A 22,260-nucleotide genomic window follows, 5' to 3' on the forward strand; every position below is an offset into this window, starting at 1 on the left:
GCGTTCATTAATTCTGCTTTAGAAATATAGACCCTACTTCAGTCTATGAGAAGCAAAAAACAAGGTAGAAAACAGAGGATCTTGAACAAGTCCTGAACAATTTTGTGTTAATTCAAGCTTTGCTTTGTATCAACTACGTGAATTAGGATACCTTATTTACCTTTAAGCCTTAATTTTCTTTTGATTAAGAGTTATAACAATACTCACCATATGGTATTACTTTAAATTAAAATATGTACATAGATGTGTGCATACCTCATGCACCATAGAATTAAAGTCTCAATAACTTCTAGTTCACTTCCTTACAGAATTACTATTAGAATTAAATAAAATAATGTGTTTGGAGGCACCTGGAAAGCAGTAGATTAGGTTGACAAACTTACAAAGTAATAAAATGATGCTCGAATAGCTATAGCTATGTACATAACCTCATGATTCTTTTTAAGTTGACATTTGAAAATTAATTTATTTTATTTTACCAAATAATACTTTGTAGACTTATTAAAGTTCTAAATATCCTACATGCTAAAATAAAATTGTATTCCCTGGAGTATTTTCAATCACTATAAAACACCATCTAACTGCAGTGCATATTTTTTAGATGCAAGCCATATTCGACTTTGAAACTATGCTGGCTGAGAGAGAAAATGCAGTGTTGATTAACTTTCTAAGCCCCACTAGATTTTCAAGATAATCATCTTCTACTCTACATTTTAATTGTATAAACATGGCCTTAATCTGTATTTATGTGACCTTCAAAATTTAGATTAAAATGGTTCCAGACCTGGGGGGCTGGGTGAAAAAGGGGAAGAGATTAAGAAATAAAAACTGGTAGTTATAAAATAGCCATGGAGATGTAAGGTATGGCATAAAGAGTATAGTCAATAATATTGTAATAACTATGTATGGTATCAGATGGGTACTAGATTTATTGGAGTGATCACTTCATAAGTTATATAAATTTCTAATCTGAAACTAACATCATATCACATGCCAACTGTAATTAAAAAATTAAAAAATTATTAAAAATATAAATAAATACAATAGTTCCAAACTCATAGATCTCTGACCCCTTGTGGTAGTAAATTATCAAAGGTCTTCAATTTCATATACACACAGAATGTTAATTTCTCATTAATTAAATAATATATCTCATGAATATTTGTGCCAATATTTTTAATATTACTTGTTTTGGGGGATTAATAAAATATCATCTTGAAGTATTTATGTTAGAAAAGGCTCTTGCTTTAAAGTAAGGGAAACCCAATTCGAACTAAAAATTATATTTATGGACTCATATCTGAAAAGTATATGAGTAAATCCAGACATGAATAGTTCTAGGGACCCAAACCATAAAAATGGTACTCCATCTCTTTAAATATCTCAGCTTTATCTCCTGTCACTGAGCTTTATTTTTATGCATACTTTATCATTGTGAAGGTGGTTATCAATAGCTACAGGCTTATATAGGCAAATTCCAATGGTCCAAGACAAAGGGACTGCCTCACTTTCGACAGTGCCAGCAAAGGTTCAAAGACCATCTCAAACTGGGTAGTCCATGCCCTTCCTGGAGGTAATTTAGTGTGGCACAGGAGCTAGGATGCTCTGATTGGCCAGGCCTAGGTTACATGCACACCCTTAGAACCAACTGAATCAAAATCATCCAACATGGATGAATTGAGAATAGAAAAGGAGAGATGGTTCACCATAGGAAAATCAGGGCACTGGAACCTCAATAAAGGGGAGAGATGCTGACCAGCAAAAATAATGAATGACCATTACAGTTTTGTGGAATCCATAGTGATAATTTGCAATAACACATTTTTTCCTCAACCTATGTGGATCTTAAAATGCTTTGATGTTTATAAAGAGGTCCTTGCATTTGAAAAGCTTCAGAATCTAATCAATTCTTCTTTCTGTAGGAGTATGTGGACTGATAGAGATCAAGTACACAGATAACTAAAGTTTCTGTCACTCAATTAAGATGATTAGTGTGGTGAGTTTGATGCCTTAGACAACTGCTTTGGAACTTCTTGTGCCTATAAGTCACTAGCTCAGTGAGTTTTCTTGGCCCATTAAGTAACTTAACAAAGCATTGCCATCTCCATGGAGCAGGAAATACTATGAAAGAAAATTATATAAAGCACATTTTCAGCAGAATTTTCTTTCAACTGAAGTGTTTATGCTCGAATCTTCTAAGGTATCGAGGTTAGCTGCTTACAGAATGAGTTTGTGAATTTCTTTAGTGCTCATTTGAAATTAGCTATGCATTCTACATATGAAGGCCTTTAAAATTTTAGTACTTCTTTCCATGAGATAGCTCAGCTCAAAGTAATTTTATGAGATTGATCATCAAAGCACACTCTAAATAAGCACAATTGTAATAATTATGTACTCATAAGCAACAAGTGCACCCCTTCCACTTTTGTACCCTCCTAGCTACCTGGATGTTCATTCTTCTTTAGAAGGAACATTTAGTGTCAGACTACTTCACAATTACTTTATGCATAAGTATAAAGCATACTTGCATGATACAGCTCATTTTAATCATATATTCTTTCGGCAATGTGGTTTAAATCTCACATAATGCTACATAAATAACAAACTCTAATCTATTCATAAAATCACACTATGTCTCAACTACACTGTAATACTTAGACCCCCAAATGGTTTTCCCTAACAAGTTACAATTAAATAGTTTAATATTAAAGATTCTGATACATTTTAACTTTAAAAAGTTGATTGTTCAAAGCAGTAATCCATATGACATTTGCAAATAATGGAAATTCATTTGCCTTTTTGTTCTCCTTTTCTTCCTTGTCTTTCATCAATTATCTCTTAAATAATATTATCATTTTTTTATTTTTAATTTATTTTTTATAGTGACTTTGGTTAATGAAATCCAGTAAATTTTATCCCAACTACCTCCTTCCTTCCCCCTTCCCCCCTACCCTCTGGTAACCACTAGTCTGTTTTCCATGTCCATGAGTCTCTGTTTGTTTGTCCTGTTCCTTTGTTGCTTTTAGGTTTATATTGCATATATAAGTGATATAATGTAGTTTTCAACTTTTTCTGTCTGGCTTATTTCACTTAGTATGATTATCTTGAGGTCCATCATGGTGTTGCAAATGGCAGTATTTCATCTTATGGCTGAGTAATATTCCATTATATATATGTACCACAGCTAATATTATCATTCCTGATGCTTATGTTTGTACATTGTTATTTCTGTTTATATTTCTAAGATTTTATTTGAAAATCCAAAATGATGACTTGTGACTCCCAGTTAAAGCAATCAAAAAACTTACTTTATTCCCTTCTTCTCACAATATCTTTTTAAATGCATTATTTTAAACATTATTTGGACATATAGCATTTATATTGTCATCTGTTATCCTAATCTCCATGTGTTTTAGTATTAACTCTGTGGTTAAAATGTATTTGGTGCTCACCACTAGTCTTTTCTCCAGTCATCTGTTGGTTGGTTGAACTTCATCCTCTCATAATTTTCTCAAGAAGAGCTCATGACAACAATACCTCCTTACATTCTTGCATATTCATAATTATTTTCTGTTGCCTTTATGCTTGAAGGACAGCTTGGCTAGATATAAAATCCTTGGCTCATTATTTTGTTCCTTGAGTAGTTTATAGGAAATTCACCATTGTCTTTTGGTCTGGACTGATACTACAGAGATATCTGAGGCCAGCCTGAGTGACTTGATTTTTTTGCCTGGTTACCCAATGCAGTCTTTTTAAAAATATTACTGAAAGAGAATTTTCATAACATACTTATGAATATTCAATTGAAAAAATATTTGGGGCATGGATGTGTATATTAATAAAAGTATTCAAATTTGGATTCTTTAAGATTCAATAACTTACCAGGACACGTTTTGATGTGGACCATTCTAAGTCAATTTTTTTCCTGCACACAGTGTAAAAGTTATCTTTTGTTTAAGAGAAGTTTTTTTTTAACTACATATTTCAATATTGATCCCTTTCCATGTTTTGTTTTTCTTCTCCTGGGACTTCACTTATGTATATATTGTCCTTTGGCTGTCTTCTGTAACTATTATTTTTTCTCTAATATCTTTTATCTCTTTCTTTACTTCTCACTCATTAAGTTTGTTATTTTCACTTCTATTTTCTATTTCTGTCTTGCTAGTTTACGATAACATCTGTAATTCCATTTATGATCTCTTATTTTCTCTCCAATTCCATCTTTATGGAATTAGCAGTTCTATGATTCTGTCACTTTTCTTCTAATACTCTACCATGTTCTGACAACTCATTTGATTATCTTCTTGATATTTTATCATATTTTTTCCCGAGTTTTTACATTTCTTCTTTGTGATTTTTCTTCAGAGTGGCAATTGCTTTTAATATATATTTTTTTAATTCTTGGTAAAATGTTTGGTCACCATCATAAGTTGGGTTCCCTCAGAAATAGACTCTAAGACAAGGATGTGAGGCTAAGTTGTTTTTTTGGAAGATGATTTTAAAAAACACTGGTGTGAGAGTGGTAAACTGAGAAAAGGAAGGGATAGTAGCCAATACAGGGTGCATTAATGAGCTGGTTACTGCTATGGACAGTGGGTCCCCATCCTGCTGGAGTCCTCCAGGACAGTGGTCTCCAAATTTTGGCAGCAGAGACCAGTGCTTCTATGAATATCTAATGCCTGATGATCTGAGGTGGAGCAGAGGCAGTGATGCTAGCCCTGGGGAGCAGCTGCAAATACAGATGAAGCTTCACCGGTTCCTAACAGGCCATAGATGGGTACTGATCCATGGCCTGGAGGGTTGGAGATTCCTGTAGGAGACCATGTCTAATAGGGATTTTCCAATTTTAATGCCATACAAATCACCAGAGGATCTTTTTGAAATACAGATTCTTATTCAGCAGGTCTGAGATTCTGCAATTCTATCGAGATCCCAAGTATTGTTGAGTAATAGGGATGTAGAACCCATCTCAACATTGCCCCTCACATTTCCAAGGGGTGAATTTGTTATTAATTGAAGGAGCATAAACTATTGCCCACTTTGCCTTGCATGTGAGAAAAGCAGCCAGAGAAAGCTGTCACGAAATCACAGGGGCTTGCAGCAAGAAGCCGTCAGCATGTTTAGGAACTATGAGTGCAAAGAGGATGAAGCAGTCACCAATTATGTCTGTTAGTCACATTTTTCCTTGGTTCTAGGGCAACATTTTTCTGGTGAGTGTTCTTCAGGTTTTGGGAAGATTTATTGCTCTATCACACAATTTTTTTGGTACAGTGTCTTTGTACCTGTTCCTTTTCTATCACTCATAATTGAATAAGTTATATTCTTGTAAGTCAGCTATTTCCAGTACATATTTATAGCAGGGTGTAGGGAGTATAAGGGGCAAGGCAAGCTTCACAAAACAAAGGCTCCTTCTCTGTGACCATAGCAACAAATTGCTTCCTGCAATTATGTCTCATCTGGTGATTATCTGTGTAGTCCCAACTTTCCTACTTCTCTGACCCAAACTGGACTTCAATCCACAAAAGATTATATGTGCTAAAAATTTAACCTTTTTTTCTGAAACTGAGTGGACTATATATTCTATACTCCTGTATCACTCAGCTATTGCCAAAATAATTCAACATAAGAAACAAACTCAAAATCTCAGCAGAATAAGCATTTTTTTCATAGGCTCATCTACACAGGCTTTGGCTAGATGGCTTAAAATTACAGGTCTGACTGGGCATGGCCGGGGTGGCTCTACCCCCACGTGTGCATTCTAAAGTCCAATAGAAGGAGTATAAGCTCTCTTAAGGAATCTCTGTTCATGGTGATGGTAGAGTCTCAGGAGGGTGTAGAAACATGCAGGCATCTCAAGACCTAGGCTTGAAACTGTCAAACCATCATTTCTACCCTCACACCATTGGCCAAAGCAAATTATATCTCCAGGTCCAAAGTCAAAGTGTGGGGAAGTATACTTTCAGACTTCTGTATGAGAAACTACAAATTATATAGCAAAGGTATAGATGAAAAGTAAATAATTGAGGCTAGTAATTTCAATCTATCACAACCCAACAACCCACCATATGGTTAAAACTAATTCTTAGCTACATCAGGTTTTCCCTTTGCGGTTACATCTATAGATTAGGCAATGAGTTTTCATAATATTAAGCATGAGGGGTGGGGAGCATCCTCTATAAGTAGTTATCATTAATCCATTTCAGCATCTTCTAATGCTCCTCTTTATTCCACTCTGCTCTTCAGTCATCAGTCTATAAAGGTCACTGCTGCATCTTTTTTGGCCAATAGCAAGGCCTTTTCAAGTGGGTTCACTCTCTATCAGGTTTTCTTGGCCACTAGTAGATCCTGTGTGGTCATACTTGAATGTTATAGAGATGTCTCAGGCACATCTGCCTCTATCCGATTAATAAGTGGATTGTAAAAGTTCCCCCATCTCAGGGAAACCTGGAGATTTGATCTATGGTCTAACTTCTTACAATACTAACTTCAAGAATGTATAGAAATATACTAGATCCAAGGGTCCTCTGGAGGTTGCTATGTACTGAGCATTGTTGTATGGACAAGCTATATACATGGTACTCCTGAATGTTTACAGTATTATAAAAGTATAAATGCTCATGAGACCCCAGAGCATCCTTGATCTGAAGTAGTCCATATATACTCAGCCTCATCTCTTGCGACCTTGCAAGTCCCTGTGTAGAGTAATTAAAGACACTGGAAGTCATGCCTGAGAGTTATAAGGCCTTTGCTGTCAATGTGTATGTTGTTTTTTTTCCGTTCTGCATCTTTTAGTAAAATTAAGCAAAGTTGGTGCTATGTGAAGCTGATGGCACCTTTTGAATGTGATTGTCAGTGTGAACCTAAACATCTTTTAGTGGTTTTGTAGGGTTTAAGTCTCCCTCTCCCACAAGGACTTGGCCCATTTGCGGCAGGGGAAAGGGCCTCTTTTCAGGAACTGCATTGATGTTCAAGTTCTTTCCTGTTTTCTGACATTATCTCCCTTTTTGTCAGTCTACCAATCTCTATCTAGGCTCAGGGGTGAAAAAAAAAACCCTTCTATTACTGATTATATAATCTTCTAAATCTTTTGTCTTAAGCTATAACCTTGGCTTTGTTTTTTAAATCAAAAGCCAAGACACTGGCTCTGTTGTCTGTGTGTTCTGTAATGTCAGACCCTCTGTGAGGAAGTACAAGTAAAATGCCTTAGCTGTCTTGGTTCTGTCTCTATTATCCTGTTGTACCTGTCAGATGAGACAGAATATTATATTGTGAGATATAGATCAGCTTTGTTACCAAACACACCTTGGTTCACATTTCAGCTTCAGTTCTTAGTAGCTGTTTGATATGCAGCAAATCAATTAACCTCACTGAGTCATTTAATAAAAGTATTCTTTCAGACCCTCTCAATTCTTTTTCTCCAATGCCACAAAGATTTCACTTCCCTTGTGTTAGAGTGAGGTGCCATATTTAAGTAGCATTTCTCACTCTTACCAGTTTTAAAATTGAAATATAGTTGTACCTCCATCATCTCTGCTTCCTAGTGTGACAATTTTTAAACTTTTTAAATTAAAATTATTGGGGTGACATTGATTAATAAATAAGTTTCAAGTGTACAGTTCAACAGTATGTCGAGTGTTTACCACCCAAAGTTAAATTTCCTTCCATCATCAAATATTTGACCCCTTTTATCCCTCTCTACCGCCCCCTCTCCCCTCCCCTCTGGTAACCACTAATCTATAATCTATGTCCATGAGTCTCTGTTTGTCATATTTGTTTGTTGCTTTAAGTTTTATATCCCACATATAAGTGAAATCATATGGTTTTCAACGTTTTCTGTCTGAGTATTGAATTAGCATATAACCCAGCAATCCCTCTCCTGGGCATTTACCCCCAAAATCTGAAAACATTTATCCCTCAAAACATGCACCCCGATGTACACAGCAGCATTGTTTACAGTGGCCAGGACATGGAAGTAACCAAAGTGTTCTTTGATAGATAACTGGATAAAGAAGCTATGGTACATATATACAATGGAATATTATTCAGCCATAAGAAAAGATGAAATACAGCCATTTGTGACACCATGGATAGATTTTGAGATAATCAGGCTAAGTGAAATAAGCTAGTGTAACAATTTTGGGAAAACTGAATGGCAGAAGAGATGTAGAAAGGAAAGAAAACCCACACCCGTATGACTGAAACAATTTCTACCTCACTTTCTTAAACTTCTGCAATGCCTAACTATTAGCACAGATCTACCAGGACACCTTTTCTTTAATCTCATTCTTATTTCTTCAGCCTCTATCAGATTCTGCTTATCAGAAACTCAGTCTCTCTCTCCTTCTTCTCTCCTACACCTTTCTCTTCCTCTCATCTTGCTCACATTCTCTTTATATCTACAATCACAACAGTTTTGAAAGAGGAAACCAAAAATTCTCATAAAAAGTGATGATAATACTTACCTCGCGGGTTTTAGAAAAGATCAAGTGAGCCCACTGATTGGAAATTCCCTTGTAAATTGTAAAATGCTATACACATATAAGTATTATTGTATGGGTAGTAGCCATAGCAGCCGCAGTAGTAATATTCCTGGCACCAGATCAAAACCAATCAAGGATACAAACCTGCCTAACCATGTCTGGCTAATTGTTGGAACAGGTAGTCAGAAGTTTATTTGCATGAGACTCAGATTCACCTGGGAATTACCTCATTTTTAGGATAGAAAGTAGCACAGTGAATTTGACACAGTAACAAAGCTACTAGAGATGATTAATTAATGTTGCAGCGACTAGAGACCATAGAAACCTAATCTCAATCATAAAGATCTGAAACTAATACCAAAAGCCTTTTATCACTTAGAGGCAGTAGTGACTCTGAGTACAGTGTGGTGGCAGTCATTTGAATTTAACCTTCCATCTGAAGGATTCTCGGCTCTTTTTTTTTTTAGGAGAAAAAAATAGCTGTAACGAAAACCTAGACGATTTTTTTTTAATCTTAGAAAACATTGGGCCACCTGCACCATGCTTTTTGTATTCCTCTAATGGCAGGCAACACACAGCGAAGATCACAAAATACCAAGAAGAATTGGTACATTAAGGTCACCAGGAATATTTGGAAGGGGTATTGGGGAGTAATTGAAAGAGCATACAAAGATAGATAAGAGAGAGCCCCTGAATTAACAAGTGTATATCTCCTTTAGCTTGGGAGATAGTGTTAACATTCAAGAACCATTGAGAACAAATAAACACAAACCAATTAAGGCAAACCTATGCCAAACACCTGTTCATGAACTAGTTATAACTATTTTTGAACTAAAAATAATTTATAGACCAGCAGAGGTTTGTGGGCCACAATTTGAGCAGCTATGAATTCAAGAATAAGCAACTTGTCTTACACGCGCGCGCGCACACACACACACACACACACACACTCTGAAGTTCTATGCCTCCTTCTGACCCAGTCACTGCCTCCTCTACCCTTGCGTTCATCTACTTCAAGCAACTTGTCTTACACGCGCGCGCGCACACACACACACGCACACACACACACACTCCTCTCCTATGAACTTTTCTGTATTGCTACACTGAGATTTCTAGGTATTTATATCAAAGTGACCTTCTATCCTTAGTAAGATAAGGAAAAGGGACTGGCTTCTTCTATTACTCCATTTTCCTTGAGAGTCTTCTTAAATTTTATAAATACCAAGAAAAATGTTATGATTCTTAAACAAAAATAAACAAGTCCATGCATGCAGTTTCACATCATTTTTCAGACTTCTCTTGCAGCAAAAAAAACTTCCACAAAGGCTACAAAAAACCTAGTTGAATGCGTCTCTTATCTGGCCTGGGTTTTTAGAAGACACTTTATCTTCCCTCTAGACATGCATATCCTCATTGTGAGTCTATATATATGTTCATATATGTTACCATTTTATCTTGTTTCTTAGTCTTCATTTATATTCCACAGTGCCAGACAAGAATTAATGATTATTATTTATGACTCAGAAATGGAAGAGTAAAGGTAAGAATGTAGATTCTTCTAGGCACAATAAATTGTTCTTTGACTGAATAAATCGCTCATATTTTAGACACTGGCTATAATAAACAAAAATAATTAAAATTATTGCACAGGCATTAAACCATTGAACCATTTTTCAGTGAATGGCTTTAAATTCTTAGAATCCTTGAATCTTAGACCTAGGAGAGACTTTAAAAATCACATAGTACAATGTAAAATTTTCAAAGCCAACATTATAAATACGGTTCATTGTCATTAAAGATAATTTGGAAAATATGAAAAGACAAAAAGTCATGTCTAGCCCCATTACTCATTACATAAAATCACTTTGAATATTATGTGTCCTTTCTTCCAGGCTACTTTCTATGCAAAAGTGACTTGTTTTATAAAAACATAAGTATAAATCATACTGGATATACAATATTATGTCATGATTTTGCACTTAATACTACAGAGTAAATTTTTCTACACTATTACATAATCTTCACAAATGGCATTTTAGTTTTACAAAGTAATTCATCAAATGCCTACCATAGATTACTTAAACATCCTTTTTAAAATTAATATTTAATTCATACATTAATTTTTATGATCATAAATTATACTGAAATTAATGATTCATAAAAGAATTATCTTGCCTATGCTGAGTCACCTTAAACTAACTCCTTCACTTTATATAACTAGTTTATTCTTCTCCATTCCACAAGATAGAATAAAAATTAAGTTTTAGTCCAACCTGGTAAACTTCATTAAGTCTAATGATTTAAACTGAGTTTTATTTGGATAAGCCTAGATTTCAGATTTTCTTAGTATCTACTAGTGTTTCTGAGAAGTCTGTAGGGCTTACTCTACCTCATGGCACTAGGGGAAGAAGATGGTGTCTGTAAGATGTTATTGATCTGATCCCATCTCCGTGTGTTCTGCTGGCATCTGCTGCTGCTGAAATTTTGGCTGATGCAATTTGTGACCTGTTTTCCTGACAACTTGGCCCAATCAATGGTGCCTGAGAGACCTCTGAAGTCATGATATGCGTCAGTTAGCTTTAGCTGCATAATAAACCACCCTAAAATTTAGTGCTTTAAAACAACTATTTAACTCATGATCCTGCTAGGCAATTCCTTGTCTGGGCCAGGCTCAAGGGATTTCAACTGGGCTTGTTCAAGCATTTATAGTCAAGTTGCCAGGTCAGCTAGGAGCTGGGAACCTCATATTGGCCCCATTCACATTTCCAGTAGTGGGTAGGGGCAATGAGGGTTACTGGCTCAAATGTTCCTTGTTATCCAGCAGGCTAGCCCAGGTTGTTTTATACTGCAACTGAATTCCAAAGGCAGAAAGAGGGCAAACTCCATTGCTCAATTGTTTTTCAAGCCAATGTTTGCTAATGTCCCATTGGGTAAAGACATGAATAGAGGGAAAGAAATATTTTGTGGCCATTTTCATAATCTACAGTATGCTGTGATTGTCGTTCAATTACAGACACCAGTGCCATAGCAACGCACTCTGGTATACTACCTAATTAGACTCCAGGCAACCCATCGGGGACATGCAGAAATTTCCCGATGCTATTTAAGAACCAAGGGAAGCTTTGGAATAGTAGCTCTAGTTATCTTTGTCTAACCACTCCACTGTCCCTTGTTTCTGAGGCAAGTGGGAAAATGACCCTATCTCAGTTTTATCTTCAACCTCTCTTAAATACCTCCTGTGTCTGCCAGGAATCTTAGTTGTAGACAACGGGATTCATGGACTAATTTAGTACAAAATGCATACTAAAATATGTGAGATAGACATTCCAAAAGGACCAAAGAATGGACCTAGATGCTATACTCTCAGGATCAAAGTAGCAAGGGTTAATACAGCATAGGAAAATACACAATTCTATCCCAGACACCACTCAGGTCTTTGACACTGGATGCCAGAAACTGCACCACGGGTGAAGATCAAATGTGTCAGCCCCTGTACTTTCCAGATGATCAACTCTTCCCACGTGCAACAATTAACTCACATTGCTGCCTCTAAGTTGAACATTCCTGTTAAGAAATTGAGTCACATGCAGAACTCTCAAGACAAATGTGAGATGTATAGTTTTTAAATTTCCAGCTTTTATTGTCCAGGAAAGTAAGCTCAAAGGTGGCTGCAATGAATGCTAAGTGATCTAATCTGCAGTGTCTATTGTAACTTCCTATTCTAAACTCCAAGGTTAGAGAGGGGAGATCAGGATGCATAACTGACCACATGCTCCCCCATACCCATTTTTTCTACCCTTCCTACAATCTCATGAGCTTAAAGGGAATGGCTTTCTACTTTCTCTTTTGTGTATATTTGATCTACACATAGCGCCACTGAGCCTTAATGGTGGATGGGGCATTTGGGGGTTGGGTTCCCTAGAAACATACCCTGAGGCAAAAATCCATGTGCAAATGATTTATGTAGGAAGTGCTTGGGATAAACTGGTGAAAAAAAAAGTGGAAACAAAACAGCAGGTTAAGAAAGTGGGAGAAGGCAAACAAGGCTGTGATTGCAGGCAAAATCATTAGGAAGATAGATGCAGCTTAGTCCCACAAGGCAATTCTGAAAATGTAATTCCTCAGAGTTTATCCCAATTAGAGACAGGAAGGAAGACTAGTACACTCTTCAGTTATTGTTGACTAATGGTCTTATCTTAGTCTGTTCGGGCTGCTATAACAAAAATAGCACAGACTGGGTGGATTAAACAACGAACATTTATTTCTCACCATTTTGGAGGCTGGGAAGTCCAAGATGAAGGTGCCAGCAGATTCAGGGAGTGATGAGGGCCTACTTCCTAATTTATACATAGCCATCTTCTTGCTGTGTTCTTACATGGCAGAAGGGACAAGAGAACTCTCTGGGGTCTTTTTTTTATAAGGACACTAATCCCATCCATGAGGGCTCCACTCTCATGGCCTAATCACCTTCCAGAGGTCTCACTTCCTAATACCATCGCCTTGATGGTTAGGATTTCATTATCAATATTTAGTCCCCCGGGCCTGGATTTTAATCTTTCTGATGGTATAGTGGCTTGGCATTCAACGTCCATTCCACCCTCTTCCTGTTCTGCTGTGGCCAGAAATCAAAACCTAGGCTTCTTTGTAATTAGAATTCTGGGTGTGATTTAAAATCAGGACATCAGATGCATCCATGCAAAATTTAGAAAGTGGAAGTGAGAGCTCCTGCTATTTATATCATTTTTGGTGGTGAGCATTGTTACGTGGGCATTTGGTTTCCTGTGGCAGCATTAACAGAGGTCTCAGGATCCAGTCATAATGTTGAAAGACAGGATGTAGGGCATTCATTTTGCTTGTGTGGATTATAGCAGGAGTGATGCAGCTCTGGAGCTCACAGCAGTTTTTTGATCACGATTGTGGCAATAACAGCATGATTCTTGACCCAGGGTCCTCCTGACCATGTAAGAGGCAGCAGCTGTCCTGATGGCCAGGTTTGGTGATGAGTCTATGAAAGTTGTTCCTGAAAGCTCAAACTAGAGTCTTTTTCTTCAGCTCTCCCCACAATCATATAATCTCTTCCTGCCTGAACTAGTTAAAAAGCAGCCTGCTCTGTACAACTGAACACTGACCCAAACAATACACGAAAGGGAATTATAGGAATTTAAAATCTTTTTCTCTTTCAAAAATATCAACATACTTTTCTTGATCATATTTACATTATGTGACTTTTGCTTCACTTAGCCTGATGACCAACTGAAAAATTTTCTCACTTCAAAAATTCTATTTTAGTAGTTGAAACTTAAAGATTGATTTTTTTTTTTAGATCTCTGCATTCCCCATCACTACACATATGGATGCTTCAGGCCAACTAAAAATGCTATATACATAAAAAAACAAAAGGTAAAACCACATTGATACATTTTAAAGTAATCTCTCTGTTATATACTTTTACAACTATTTAGGATACATTCCCAGAAATGAAATGGGACCATGGACATTTTTCACTCTGAATACTTATTTCATATCATTTCCTAAAGTTTTGCACCAACATATTTTCCTTCCACAATGTAAGATTCCTTTCAAGCATTCATCCATTGCACACGTCCCCCAAATAGAAATCCTGACAGTTTTTTTTTTATAATTTGATGAATAAATGATGGTATCTTATTATTACCTCAATTTTCATTTTTTGGTCTCTGGGATATTTGAACATTTTACAATATTTACTTGACTAAATGGATTTCCATTTGTTAATGGAGTCTTTAAAGTCTGTGAGACTTTAGTGCACAGAGTAAAAAATCACCACCACCTGGTCTTTGCTTTAATGTTCAATTTACCAAACGTATATATCTGGTGAACAAAACTGGGAAAGTCACTTTTTCTTAAAGACATAGAAGTTAAATGCTGTCTTAATTAATGTTCTTAAATAATTTAATTTGCAACAATAAATTTAGTGTAACTGATTTTTTTGAACACTTCAGACACTTTATCAGCCGTTTGAACATTTCAAACACTCTCAACAGCAGAGAGAACATGAATAAATACAGTGATTATAAAACCCATTCCTACAAAATAATAACTCCTCGAGTTCCCATTTCAGTATTAACCATGATGGTAAACTAGGACAACTGGCTTCCTCAAGCCAAGATAGGCCTTCGAAAGATAATATCGGTGTATGGAGAAAACCATGAGAAACCCTTCAGAGGTTCAGACCCCTGATATGGTTATTTTCAGAAGTTAAATCAGGGCAGTACATAAACAGTGCTGAAGGCCTGAGGAAAACGGTTGCAGATTGACTAATCTCCAGCAGTCACTTCCCCACTCTACCCCCAACCTCTAGAGCTGGTGCCTTCTCCAGAAGTTCTGCAACTGGGGGAGGGAGTTGCAGAAGGGAAAGCCTTGACATGAAGAAACAGCTTGGTAGAATGAAGAGTGATTAAATGTGAGGCACCCCGCTCTGGGGGTCTTATTCCCTCCATAGTGACTCCTTGAACTTATTTAAGCTGACACAGATTGAGATCTGGCTGCTGACCCTTTCCCCATAGCCATTGCTGAGAAAAGTAGCCTGTACTGCAAGACATATGAGTCCACAGGCTACACACAAGCTGTCTGAAGATCTCAATCTTCATTCACATTACTAAGAGAACGAAGCCAATTTGAAAGGGTATGTGCTATATGATTTCAACTATATGACATATTGGAAAAGACAAAACTATGGAGATATTAAAAAGATCAGTGGTTGCCAGGGATTAGGAGGGATGAATAGGTAGAACACAGAAGATTTTTAGGGCAGTAAAACCATTCTGTATGATACTGTAATGGTAAATACATGTCATTGTATTTTAATCAAAACCCATAGAATGTATAGCACTGAGTGTGAACCCTAATGTAAACTATGGATTTGGGGCGATAACAGTGTGTCAATGCAGGTTCACAGGTTGTAACAAATGTACCACTGAGGTGCTGGATATTGATAGTGGGGTAAGTTGTGTGTGTATGGGGTCAGGTGATACATGGAATCTCTGTCTTTTCTGTTTAATTTTGCTGTGAACCTAAAACTGCTCTAAAAGATAGTCTATTAAAAAAGAAAAAAATGGGTTAAAGACACATACAAGCATCTTACAGAAGAGGAAATGACTATAACCATTAAACATATGAAGAGATTTTCAGCTTCATTAGTGGTCTAGAAAATACAAATCAAGGCTCAAAAGAAATACCATTTTTTTATATACTCCATTGGCAAAAATTGTAATGTTTGACAATGTCCAGATTTGGCAACGATGTGGATTGACAAACTGTCTTATATATTGCTGATGAGAATGAATTTATCTCCTTAATTTGAAAATTCACATAGCCTAGGTGTGTACCCAAGAGAAACTCATATGTACACATGGTATCATCAGGTTCACACACACACACACACACACACACACACGGTGCCACTAGGCTGACAGTGAGGTCAGTGGGAAACCAAGAAAATTATCAGTGATGTGCATATGAAACATATACGGGAAAAAGAAGCTGAACGGTCTTCAGAAAGAAGTCTTAACACTCTTGCTATACAGTTTTGTCATTTATTGAATACTGTGAATCTACTACCATTCATTTTATTGTATATTAATGCTTTTTATTTTGTACTAAACCTTTTTGTATATAAAAAGGAAGAATATTAGTATAATTAAGAACTTAATTTTCATTTCTCAAGAAAAAATAGTGACTGCGTAACTTTAGAAAAAACTTTTGTCAACATTTGTCATCAGCCACAGTGATCACAATATTACTGACTACATGAAAACACAAATCTGTTGAAAAAACATCCACATCTATGACAAAACTTTATAGTTATTTTAGAACTGTACCTGAAAAAGATAAAAGGTATATGACACTTTACTTTTCATTGAGATCAAATACCCATTCTAAACTCATTTTGCTAATTTTCAGTTCGAGGTTTTTTTGTGAGTATGTAAAGAAGCTAAATGTAATCATTATAAATATGCATATGCCATGAACAAAAGAGGAATTCCTCATGAAGTTTAATGACCCCAGATGCTTCAAGAAGAAAATCAGTTAATTCCAATAATGGTTCATTTTTTTAATTCAATTTATGTAATTAAAATAAAACTTTGAGTGCTCATTCTGTTGAAGATAAAACATCTGACATTAATATCAATGCTATTACAAATTCAATTAAAAAGTTAAACTTTGAAGACAAAGTTTTTACTTTTGAGAGGATAGAATGATTACTAATTTTAGTAAAGCATAGCATTATAGTGAAAACATTATTCTCACTAAATTAAGAAACTTATAAAGCAAAAAGATATTCAGAATAGGTCATTGTGAACACAAAATCCATAATTGTATCCAAACAAGGAGTAATAGTCTACCAATTCGAATAAAAGCTATAAACATTTTAAAGTAATTTTAAAAAGACAGAATAAGTGAACTATAAAATGTTTGTTATAAAAGTGATACTGAAAACTAAAAATACTAGTATGAGTTTTCTCTGCTTCCTGTCATAAATCAAATTTTAGAAATATTTGCACCTTTGAAAAACTCCTTTGTAAAGCAACCTAAGTATATTAAAATATCATTTGACTTTTATGGAAATTAGCCCTCTCAAATTTGGTTCCATTTTGTCCAAAGTCATTAGAAACCTTTGAAGCTTCTATAAAATTGTGATTATTGAAAATAAAAATTGTGAAAAGAAAGATTGAAATTTTATCTTTGCCAAAAGAAAGTAGGAACTAAACAATTGAAATGATGATAGCACAAATAGTATGCAAGATTTAATTTTGATAGCTCCAAATAGGATCAGAAGAGTTCCAAATTTACCTGTATCCTTTGTGGAAAAACTTTAGAGATGGCCAATAATGCCAAATCTCTCTCCCCAAAGCTACAGGACACCTGAAATTTACTCCTCTTTATATACTATTGGGAAACTGTGCTCCAGGAAAACTAGTAGCAGAGAGTCAAAACTTCTTAGTAACTGTGCCTTCATGTTATTTGATACGTTAGAGAAGTTTATTTCAGTGGCAGCCTTAAACGTTTTCAGAAATTAATGACATATATTTATTTTTGTTCAATCTAAGCCTTTATCACAAAAGCAATGTTTCGGTACCAAATGTGCAAAGGCCACACATCGTGCCCACACTGAGATTAAAGCCAAGTCAAGGTCAAAGCCAGGATTGATTACTAAAGTACATACTGAAAGTACCCCATACCCACCCCTTCCCCACCCCCTGGAGTGCTTAGACTATTCTAGTCATTGCCCTATTATAGGGGCCAAGGGTCAAAAACTAAAAATAAAATACAAGATAGGCAAAGGCTGCAGATGCTGAATTGAGATAAATTGAAAGAAAAATTATTCCATGTACCCTAAATAGTCATTGCACATGTCTTACTACACTCAATGTGCCTTACTTGATAGGTTTTGAGCTACATAAATAAGCTCTTTAAAAAGGGACTGTGTCAATATTTTCTTTGCATAATAGTTCAAGCTCAATAAATATTTGTTGAATTTAGTTGAATTTAAAGTGTGAGTAGTCTACAGTCATGCCACCCTGAGCAAACCCCATTCCACCTGATCTCAGAAGCTAAGCAGGGTCGGGCCTTGTTAGTACTTGGATAGGAGACCACCAAGGAAGACCAGATGCTGTAGGTGTAAAAAAATAAAAATAAAAAATAAGGGATTGTAAACTGACAAGGTCCTTGTAATCTGTGAGGTTGATCAAAGGTTGCCTTCCCTAAAATAAATAAATAAATAAATAGATAGATAAACAAACAAACAAATAGTATGAGTAAATAAAAATCTGGCAGGGGATTTTCAGTATGGACAAGTACAATATAAATGAAAAATAATCCAAATTACATATATGTTGAATGTTAAACTCTAGGTTAACAATTAAAGCTCAGAAAGAAACTTTATTGTTAATAACGACAACTTCCTGAGTATGTTGGCCCAATGCTCTACAATTGACAAAAATATCCATAAAATATCAGACATTATCAAATAGTGTATAGGGAAGGAAGAAAAACTATAGATAATTCCTAGGCAAACAATTCAAATCTATTAGTCTTAGAACTTTTACCTCTGTTATAATGTCAGTACAACAAACAAAAGATATGATATTTTCTTTAAAGATAACATGATAACTTCTCAGAGGAAAAACAAAAACAAAAAGTACATGGAGAAAAGACCGGGAAAAAAAATTCACTCAGAGTGGTAATTATGAATATAGGGGATAGAGGAAAAAGAGGTGCTATTTTTTTCAGTTTTTTATTTCACTGTTATCTAAACTTTCTAGAGTGAGCAGGTACCACCTTTACAATGAAAGTATATTTTTTTAAAAAATAAAGATAAAAATAGAATTGGAGTCAGAAAAGGATATCTAAAATGAGCAAAAGAAAAAGTGGATTTTATGTATTTGGACAAATCAAAATACGGAGTATGGGATGACAGCAGGCAAGAAAAGGAAACAAACTATTTTATATGGAAGCAAACATGGACATTCATTTTGAATAAGGAGAGTTGATGGTGAAGAGACATGTTTCTGACAATCAGAAGAAAAAATTATCCTATCTATGGTAGACAGAATAATGTCCCCCTCCCACCTGACCGCAGCAAATATTTACATCCTAATCCCCAGAACCTGTGAATATGTTACTTTACAAGGCTAAAGGGACTTTGCAGATGTGATTAATTGAAGAACCTTGAAATGAAGATGGTAGCCTCAATTATCCAGGTGGGTGCAATGGAATCACAAGTGTCCTAATAAAAGGGAGTCAGGAGGCTTGGAGTCTGAGAAGTGGATGTGATGGTAGCAGCAGAGGTCAGAGTGTTTCACAGCCATGCGCCGAGGAATGTGGGAAGCCTCTAGAAGCTGTAAAGGGTAAGGAAACCATAAAGGATAAGGAAACTGATTCCCCTCTACAGCCTGCAAAAGGAATGCCCTGCCAACATCTTGATTTTAGCCCGGTGAGAATGACTTTGGACTTCTGACCATCATAACTGTAAGATAATGTTTGTATTGTTTAAAGCCACTAATTTTGTGTTATCTTATTGCAATAGCAAACTAGTATAGTGCCCAATCATGCATTCATTTGGCTCTGGTTATAGTCATCCATCTGTCATGCCAAACCCTCTTATGCCTCTACCTGAAACATCTCTCCCATCCATCTGCTTAGAGCCTATCTTGTTCTTCAAGAGTAATTAAACTCATCACTTCTGCCTTGGAACCTTTGCCTGCACGGGCTCTTCCACTGTCTAGTGCCTTCTAACATTGTCCTTTTCAGCACTTACCACTCTTGAGTTGCAATCACTGAAAATTGTTTTCCTGCTTGTACCGCTTTGCCAAGTTCTTGCTTAGTAAGTGACTTTGTTACCTGTTCCCTGGTCATTTGCTGAGTCTCTCCAACAGTATAATAAGTTTGCAGAGAACAGGGCCTACTCCTGTGTGTGTACGCAGCATGCACATGAGTGTCTTCTCTACATATGTTTAATACATAGTTCTCCAACCCCTCCCCCCAAAAGAAAAACACGACATCAAGTAAATGCTCCTTGAAAAAAGGAGTCAGTCTACAGGCATACTTCATTTTATTGTTTTGCTTTATTGTGCTTCGCAGATGTTGCATATTTTACAAATTGAAGACAAGACCATCCACCAGCAAAAAGACTATGACTCACTTTATTGTGATACTGGCTTTATTGTAGTCTGGAAACAAACTTGTAATATCTATGATGTATGCCTGTACTTTGTAACAAATTATTTCTCAGTAAGCAAAAGGATAAATATCTGTGATTATGTTTTATTCATTTTATTATACTACTTACTAACTTGCTATAAGAAATTAAAGTCATCTATTCAGTTAGTTTTCTCTCCAAGGAGGAACCCTCATTAGCACTTTTCTGATCACAATTATCTCATTTCCATATTGATGGTCTTTCACTTCAACCACCAGATACAGTATCCGAGACAGCCAAACATATTTATCCTTTTGACATATATTAATTGGGTGCCTACTATGTGCAAATACTCTTTGGGACATGGAAAAACAAATGAATAAATGACAGTTTATCTTATGGAGAGAGAAAGCAATGCAAATAAATATCATCAAGCAAAATAAAGTAAAAATGAAATAACATAATGGTAAAGATATTAATGAGTTCTTTTCCCTTGGAGTAGAAAATCGGTTGTTACTGAGACAGAGTGGTCAACAGGAGAGTAGGTGGTAGTGGTTATGAACCAGGACTTTTGAGTTAAATGAGACTGGATTCAAATCTAGTTCCACCACCCATTGTGTGACCTTGGACTTCCCTGAGCCCAGCTGGCTCATCTGTTTGAAAGGGGGGCGGGGGGAGGGCACTCTCATAAGGTTATTATGAGAATTATATAAGATAACTCATACAAAATGCTTAACATGGCGCCAAACACATAGCAAGTAATTAATACATAGTAGCTATTATGACATATTTAAAACAATGAATAACATTTCTGAATAATTTCAAAAGCAGGTTTCTTTATGCAATTTTTCGTTGTAAAAAATACCATTCACTCTATAAATACTGAGAAATGTAGAGGATGATGTTTTGCTCCACAGATCACTCCTTCTGGAAGAGAAGCTCATTCCCTCAGCAGCTTTGAGACTGGCTGCTGAAGACCCACTCTTGATTCCTCCCACTCTGGGAATTTTGCACTCAACTGAACTGCCTCAACTAAAGTTATGTCCCCTTCTGGTCAAGCTAGTGAACCAGAGCCAATCCTCTAATTTTAATTTGGGACCATTTTGAAGGACCACACCAACTCTAGAGCTCCCTGAGTTGGCCTGAGGGCTCTCTGGAAACCTCTTCTGCTCTCCTCACTCCCTCACAGAGGTTCTTCCCAATGCTTCCCAATGAACATGCTCACCAGTTTCCATCTCAGAGTCACCTTCCCCAGAGAAGCTGAATTATGTCAAGCAACCATTATATGAGCAAGGCAGCTTCTTCCATAAAAGGGCATATAGTGTGTTAGGCTTTGGTGGATCATGTATTCTCTGTCATGTGTGTTGAACTGTGCCATTCTGATGTGAAAGCAGCCATAGATTATATATAAATGAATGGGTGCGGCTGTGTTCCAATGCAGCTTTACTTTTATTTTTTTAATACAGCTTTATTTTATGGACCCTGAATTTGAATATCATAACTTTCACATGTCAGAAGATATTCTTATTTTCATTGTTTTTTTCTATTTTTAAATGGTTGAAAAAAATCTTAGCTCATGGAAGTTGAAAAACGATGTAACTAGATTTATTGTAGTGACCATTTCACAATATGTACAAATATCAAATCATGTTGTACACCTGAAACTAATGTTATATGTCAATCATATCTCAAAAAGAATAGGTAGCAGGCTAGATTTGGCCAATGAGCCTTGGTTTGTCAATCCCTGCGCTAGAGGAAGGAGGTTGAGTAGTGTGGCGCTCATGAAGCTACCGATCTCGTGCATAAATTTACAGAATTTTATATGGGACCCTAGAACTTGTAACTTTGTTTTCAGGATGTGGAAGACCCCCTTCCTGACTCCAGAAGGGTCAAAAGAGCATGGAGAAAAGGAAGAGAAAATATGGGGGGGAAAGATTCATAATTATGACCAAGAAAATCATATACAGCAAAATCAAAATAGTTTTATATTCACTATGTGGTATTTTCCATTTAGAACACTTCATCTCCACTAATAAACAAAATTAGATTTGAGTGGCTGTTCTGTGGCTTTGGCTGTAGCTAAGTAATCATTCAAAAAGG

This window comes from Pteropus alecto, unplaced genomic scaffold (assembly GCF_000325575.1).
Source record: "Pteropus alecto unplaced genomic scaffold, ASM32557v1 scaffold248, whole genome shotgun sequence".
Lineage (NCBI taxonomy): Eukaryota > Metazoa > Chordata > Mammalia > Chiroptera > Pteropodidae > Pteropus > Pteropus alecto.